The sequence below is a fragment of the Pteropus alecto genome, unplaced genomic scaffold (assembly GCF_000325575.1).
Source record: "Pteropus alecto unplaced genomic scaffold, ASM32557v1 scaffold214, whole genome shotgun sequence".
NCBI classification, from domain to species: domain Eukaryota; kingdom Metazoa; phylum Chordata; class Mammalia; order Chiroptera; family Pteropodidae; genus Pteropus; species Pteropus alecto.
Window position 1 is genome coordinate 316755 of NW_006435787.1, and position 6450 is coordinate 323204.

Here is a 6450-nt window from a genome sequence, read left to right on the forward strand (position 1 = left end):
GTACTACTGACCCGCACGGCTCGCGGTGTGCAACGTGGCTGGACTTTGAGGACGTGCGCGATGAAATAAGCCAGTCATAGAAAGACAAACCCTCTGGGAGTCCAGCCGTATGAGGTGTCTATAGTCAAATTCATAGAAACGGGGTAGAATGGTGGTTGCCAGGGGCTGGAGCGGGAGAATGGGAGCTAATGGGGAGCTTCAGATTTGTAAGCCAGGGAATGCCTGCAGCCACCAGAAACTGTTAGGGGCAGGCAGTGAAGTGTCCCCTAGTCTCTAAGGGGAGCAGAACCAGCTGGCACTCTGATGCGGACTTCTGACCTCCACGGTGGCGCGTGGACACACTTCCGTGGTTTTTAATGTGTCATGCAGCCACGGGAAACCAATACAGAGAGTGGTTAGAGGCAGGGTGGGGCACAATAGAGTGGCCAAGGACGGCTCGGAGAAGGTGCCATGTGAGAGAACCCCTTTCTTAACGGACAGGTCACACATACCTAAAGGAAGAGTAAGAGGCCCAAGGCTGGCCTGTGTCTGGTGAGTTGCAGAAGGGAGGGGAGACTGGTCACAAGAAGGGCGGGTGGGCCTTAGGTCCCTTAACGACCTCGGCAAACAGGTGGGCCTTTTGAGTAAGGAATGACTTGATCAGACTGATTTAAAAATGATCCTGTCCTGCCTGAACATGGTCACTGTAAATCATGAGGATCAGCAATGGGTACAGAATGTTTTTGTAAATAATGTTCAATCAGAATCAGGTATTTCGTCCTTGCAGTTTACAGGAAATTGAGAAGTTAGAGGACACCATGAGGAAACAAGGCAGATCCAGAACATGGGACAACTGGCTTCGACTTTTCAAAAACTAAAGAGGGAGAAAGTGGAGGGAGTGTCCTCATTTAAAGGAGACTAAAGATGCATAATCTCAAATGAGCCGTGAGCCTCGGCTGGACCTTGCTGTGGTAGAATGTCTGCAGAGACTGGCGCCAGCGATGTCCCTGCCCCGTTCCACATGCTCTTCTCGCAGAAGGGTGGGACCCATTTCCCTCCACTGGGATCTGGACGGGCCGCGTGGCTCTGGGGCCTGGGCCTTAAGGCTTCCATTTTCAGTCTCTTGGAAGCCAGTTGACACGGGGTCCGGCACACCCTACTGACCTGCCCGTCATTGGAATGAAGCCATCTGGACCCTCGTCAGAAGAGCTGCCCCAGTCAAGACCAAGAGCACGAAGCCCAGCTGTCCCCACCAAAACCACCCTGTGCAGTTATGCAACTGGAAAAAAGGGTGCTCCCTCTGAACTGGCAGAGAAAGGTTTCCAGGATCGATTGCTAGGTTTAAAAGCAAGTTGCAGGAGAGTACACAGTCAGCTGTCTTTGTACTTGCATGAGAAACACTGGAAGACTGCGTAAGACTAACAGCTGGTTACTTACAGGTAACGTGAATATTCAGCCAATATGCAGCAGTGTGACAGCACTGCTTAAAACAGTGATTCTTCTGTCCTAGCGGGCAACGGCCACTCTCTGAGCCCTGAATTCCCTCCCCACTCTGTTCTCACGGTTGATACTGGGTTGCCTCGTGAGCCAACGAATGAAGAGTTATTCCTGGCAGGAAACCGGTTTGGCAGGCCAGCAGATAATGAGGTGAGTGGTAAAGGTAGGAAGGAGACTTTGCAAACTAGATCTTTTAACATCTTTATTTTGGAACCATGTGACTGTTACCTACTTAAAATAAAAATTTAAAGTTAAAGAAGTCCCTATCACAGTACCGTTTTATGGATTTTAAACCGTCAATTGCTGTCTTGTTGGCTTACCCCAAAATGTCCGCTCCATGACAATATAGGTCCTGCCTGTCATGTTCACTTCTGTGTCCCCGTTACCAAGAACCAAATTGGTATGAATATTTGGTCAATGAACACAGATGTATACTTTGATGAAAAAAGATACTGAGCAAAAGCCATGGGATGCAGAGAAGGCAGTGCTCGAGAGAATTTCTAGTTGTAAATGTCTCCATTTAAAAAGAGATCAAATCAATAACCTAACTATATTTTGAGAAACAAAGAAAATTTTTTAAAAAGCAACCAAACTCAAAGCTAGCAGATGAAAGGAACTTACAAAAATTAGAGATAAAACAATAGAAAAACAAGTCAATGAAAGTAAAAGTCAGTTTTCTGAAAAGATCATCAAACTGACAAGCTTTTGGCTAGACTGACAAAAAGACATAAATCACTAAAATCAGAAATGAAAGAATAGTATTGACCCTACAGAAAAATGATAAGAAAATACTATTAACATTTACACACCAATCAATCAGATAACTTAGATCGAATGGACAAATTCCTAGAAACACAGAAATAACCCAAAGTAACAAAAACCAAAACTGGTATGGAATGAACGGCTTCCCCAGTGTCTTCTACCAAACATTTGAAGAATTAACACCAACCCTACTTCAGCTCTTCCAACAAACTGAAGAGAGAACACTTCCTAACTCATTCTGTGAGGCCAGCACTAAACTGACACTAAAGCCAGACAAAAACGTCACAAGAAAAGGAAATTAGACCAATATCCCTTATAAATATAGATGCAAATGTCCTCGACAAAATACCAGTAAACCACACCCAACAGCATATTTAGACGATTATCATGACTGAGTGGGATTATTCCCACAAATGCAAGCATGCTTCAACATAAGAAAATCAGCATAATGCACATTAACTGAACGGGGAAAAAACACACGATTACCTCAACTAATGCAGAAAAGGCACTTAAAACCCAGCCCCCTTTCATCATCAAAAAACTCAGAAAACTAGGAATAGAAAGGAACTTCCTCAACATGATAAAAGACATCTATGAAAATCCCACAGCAAACATACTCAATGGTGAAAGGCTGAAAAGTTTTCCCAAGGTCAGGAACAAGATGAGAATGTCCCTCTCACCGCTTCTACTCAACATAGTACTGCAGGGTCTAACCAGAGCAATTGGGCAAGGGGGAAAAAAACAAGACATCCAAACCGGAAGAAAAACTTGCTCTGTTTATAGATGACATGATCTCATAATATAGAAAATTCCAAAGAATCCAAAAGCTATTAGAGCTAATAAATGAATTTGGTGAAGTTGCAGGGCACAAGACCAATACACAACAAACAAAAGAGAAAATTAAGCGAGCAATTCCACTTACAAATGCATCCAAAAAAAAAAAAGACCCTAGAAATAATTTAACCAAGGTAAAAGACTGGTACACTTGTAAAACTATAAAAAATCTAAAAACTAAACTAAAAACTAAAACTATAAAAAAACTACATAAAAACTAAACTTGTAAAAGACTTGTAAAACTATAAAATAATTTAACCAAGGTAAAAGACTTGTACACTTAAGACTATAAAACATTGCTTAAAGATATTAAAGAAGATACAAATAAATGGAAAGACACCCCATGTTCATGGACTGGAAAACTTAATGTTGTTAAGATGTAAATATTACCCAAAGTGATCTATGGATTTGATGAAATCCCTACCAAAATTCCTAGAGCCTTCATAAACTATATAAATGTCTAACCAATAATAAATTTTTTAAAAAAGGGAAAAATTCCTAGAGCCTTTTTTTTTTTTGTAAAAGTGGAAAAGCCAAACCTTAATTTATATGAAATTGCAAGGGGATTCACATAGCCAAAACAATCCTGAAAAAGAAAAAGTTGGAGAACTCACAAATACTTCTGGATTTCAAACTTACTACAAAGCTTCAGTAATGAAAACAGTATACTACTGGCATAAAAATAGCATACAGACCAATGGAATAGAATTGAGATTCCAGAAATAAACCCACTAAACATAGTCAACTTATTTTCAAAAAGGGTGTCAAGTCCATTCAATGCGGAAAGAACCACCTCTTTGGGATAGCTGGAGTTCCACATGCAAAAAGATGACATTAGACCCCTACCGCACATTATATACAAAAATAAACTCAAAATGGATAAACAATCTAAATATAAAAGCTAAAACCATAAAACTCTTAGAAGAAACATAGAGGTAAATCTTTATGATCTCAGATTTGGCAATGGAATCTTAGATATGACATGAGCAATAAGAAAAATCATGGATAAAATGGACATCAAAATTAACGATTTCTGTTTATCAAAGGACATTATAAAGAAAGTGAAAAGACAACCTAGAAAATGGGAAATATTTGCAAATCATATATCTGGTAAGGGATTAACATCCAGAATATATAAAGGATTCCTCTAACTCAACAACGAAACCCAATTAAAAAAAAAAAAAGACTTTTCTCCAAAGAAGATATACAAATGGCCAATAAGCAAATGAAAGATTCTTGACATCATTAGTCATTAAGGAATAAAAATCAAGACCAAAATGAGTTCACCTCACACCTACTAGGATGTCTTTAATAAAAATGTTAAAAGAAACTAAGTATTGAGGAGAATGTGGAGAAATTGGAACCCTTGTGCATTGCTGGTGGGAATGGTACATGTGAGATAACAGAAAATATGCATATTGGTCTCTGCCCCTGGTTCTTACTATATGACCCACCAATCCTACTCCTGGGTTTTATAAAAATTATAAACAAGTACTCAACAGATACTTGTAAGCCAACGATTACTGTAGCATTATTCACAATAGCCGAAAGGTGGAAATGACCTAAAGGTCTGTCAACTGAAGAATGGATAGAAGGTGTAGAAAATCCATACAATGGGTCTGTTCAGCCATAAAAAGTTTCTCCCAGGTGCTAAGTAAAATAAATGACACATAAAAGGACAAATACTGGATGAATTCACTTGTATGAGGTACCCAGAGTTTTCAAATTTATAGAAATAAAGCATACTAGAGGTTACCAAAGGAGAAGGGAGAGGAATGGGAAGTTACTGCTTAATACTTAGCTTGTTTGGAGTGGTGAAGTTTTGGAAATGGTGGTGATAGCTGTACAACACTGTGAATGTGATTCATGCCACTAAACTGTACACTTTAAAAAGACAAAATTTTTCTTCTATATATTTTACCAAACAAAAAAGGAAAAAAACATAATGAAGTTGTTCATCTTCTCCCACTCTACAGATTCTTATCCCACATCAGCCCAACTTGGTTCTTACAAGCATTTATATAGTACTCTCCTTACAAAAACAAAAGAAAAACATCTCTTACTTTGCCTTTCCCTTAATTTAGAAATAGTTCTAAGTCTATAGCACATCAGTGAGTGGGGGGACACAGCCCAGTTACTTGTGTCCTCTATGCAGCTACCATTGTCAGGTGTCCGCCATTGACGCCCATATCCTCTGCTGTGGCAAGGGCACAGTCCTCGTCTTCCAGTTGGTGGGACACAGAACAGCTCAGGGCAGCACTTTCCTAATATCAGTCACTTGGATGCCACCTTCCCATACTAAATCTAGGTAATCTAGTCTTTCAGTAAAACCAGTTATTACAAAGAAAACCATCACTGTCAAGAGGAAAACCATTATCACTTGCCATAAAACATCGACGATAAACTGTCACAAATCAGGAAGACAAAGCAGTTTAAGTTCTAGCTTTATCCCACTGCCCACATGAGTCTGAGGTCTGATCTGTTAAGAAGGAAAAGAAGAAAAAGTGGAGTTGAAGACACATGAACATGAAGCGAGACTCTTCCTGGCCGGAATGAGACCTAAGAACTGCAAGGGACTAAGTTTCTCAGTATGCGACTGACGACAATTTGCCGTATTTCGTCAATTTTGAGAGGTATTTTTTTTTTTTCACATTTTGAAACAGGCCTGCATCTTATGATCCAGGCGTCCTAGTAACAGCATTTTTTTTTTTTGCTTTCTTAGCAGTAAAAATAACTTCTTCAAGTGAGTGCCGAGCGCACCGGCTGAAACGGCGCGATAAGCCGGCGGCAGGCCTCGGCGCCCCACAGCGATGCCGCTGCCGGGCTGGGAAACCCTGGTGCCCGCCACGGCTCCGCGCACACCGGGACGCGCCGGGGCCCCCTGCGTCCCACTCTGCCGCCCACTGCCCGCGGCGTCTCGGGCGCGCGCCGCTGCCCTAGGTCCCTCTCCAGGAGGCCAGGCGCTCCCTCAGAGGCCTCCCGACAGCCGCCCGCAGGAGGCCCCGCAGGCCCCGCGCAGACCCCTCGGCGGACGCGGCGCGGCTCTGTGACGTCACGACCCCGCCCACGCGACAGGAGACTTCCTCCGGGGCGGGGCTGCGTGCTGACGCCGCACGCCGGGGCGGGACCCAGAGTTTGGTGCCCCGGAGTGGGGTGTCGGCGCCTCAGTCGGGTGGAGCTGAGCCGGAGACAGGTAAGCGCGCGCTGCCGCCGGCCCGGCTCGGAATGGAGGCTCCGCTCCCATCGGGAAGGGGACGAGAGTCTCGGCAGAGGGCGAGGCCGGCACGTCCTCGTCGTCGCCGACCCCGCGGTGACAGGGAGTGAAGCTGGATGGAGTGGAACTGACCGGGGGAGGTGGGCGGGACGGGGGTCTGACGG

The 6450-nt window shown here is 43.3% G+C and overlaps 1 protein-coding gene and 1 long non-coding RNA gene across 2 annotated transcripts in view; both read left to right on the top strand.

Annotated features, from left to right (window-relative positions):
- On the top strand, positions 1–3187 carry LOC112479430. The gene is made up of 2 exons (XR_003046190.1): positions 1–114; positions 767–3187. It is a non-coding gene; the product is annotated as an uncharacterized LOC112479430 (long non-coding RNA).
- A 2960-nt stretch (positions 3188–6147) lies between these two features.
- Positions 6148–6450, top strand: part of OGDH (oxoglutarate dehydrogenase) — a 47917-nt gene continuing 47614 nt past the window's right edge. The window contains exon 1 of the mRNA XM_006911478.3: positions 6148–6265. The gene's annotated coding sequence lies outside the window, so the exon portion shown is untranslated. The remainder of the gene's footprint in view (positions 6266–6450) is intronic.